Here is a 755-nt window from a genome sequence, read left to right on the forward strand (position 1 = left end):
TGGTTTAACGTACCAACACTCTACCAACTGAGCTACTCGGGAACTCTACCAGGCACCGATCCAATTTTTCCCTCTATATCCACAGACCTCAAAGTGGGCTAACAACCGTCAAGCAACCAACGTTGAGTGCACACTAACTCTGTATGACTTGAATTGTGGTTTTCTGTTAACGAACAGTGACGTGTATTATGCAAATCAAGCTTTCAGGTATAACTCCCTGTAAAGTTGATTTGAATAATTTCGAGGGAAAAATTGTTCCGGAGCCGGGTATCGAACCCGGGGCCTTTGGTAGAGTCTGGTAGAATTCCCGGGTAGCTCAGTTGGTAGAGCGTTGGTACGTTAAACCAAAGGCCCCGGGTTCGATACCCGGCCCCGGAACAATTTTTCCCTCGAAATTATTCAAATCAACTTTACAGGCAGTTATACCTGAAAGCTTGATTTGCATAATACACGTCACTGTTCGTTAACAGAAAACCACAATTTAAGTCACACAGAGTTAGTGTGCACTCAACGTTGGTTGCTTGACGGTTGTCAGCCCACTTTGAGGTCCGTGGATATAGAGGGAAAAATTGGATCGGTGTCTGGTAGAGTTCCCGGGTAGCTCAGTTGATAGAGCGTTGGTACGTTAAACCAAAGTCCCGGGTTGCATACCCGGCCCCGGAACAATTTTTCTCTCGAAAATATTCAACTCTTTCTGATGCCAAGTACAGTTAAGCGAAAATCATAGGAGCCTGCAAAACACGTGGTTTTGTTAT

General features: G+C 45.0%; 1 non-coding gene across 1 annotated transcript; it reads left to right on the forward strand.

The window, feature by feature from the left end:
• Positions 1 to 305: 305 nt before the first annotated feature.
• On the forward strand, positions 306 to 378 carry TRNAN-GUU (transfer RNA asparagine (anticodon GUU)). The gene has a single exon. It is a non-coding gene; the product is annotated as a tRNA-Asn (tRNA).
• The last annotated feature ends 377 nt before the right edge of the window (positions 379 to 755 follow it).

The sequence above is a fragment of the Periplaneta americana genome, chromosome 11 (genome assembly GCF_040183065.1).
Source record: "Periplaneta americana isolate PAMFEO1 chromosome 11, P.americana_PAMFEO1_priV1, whole genome shotgun sequence".
Lineage (NCBI taxonomy): Eukaryota > Metazoa > Arthropoda > Insecta > Blattodea > Blattidae > Periplaneta > Periplaneta americana.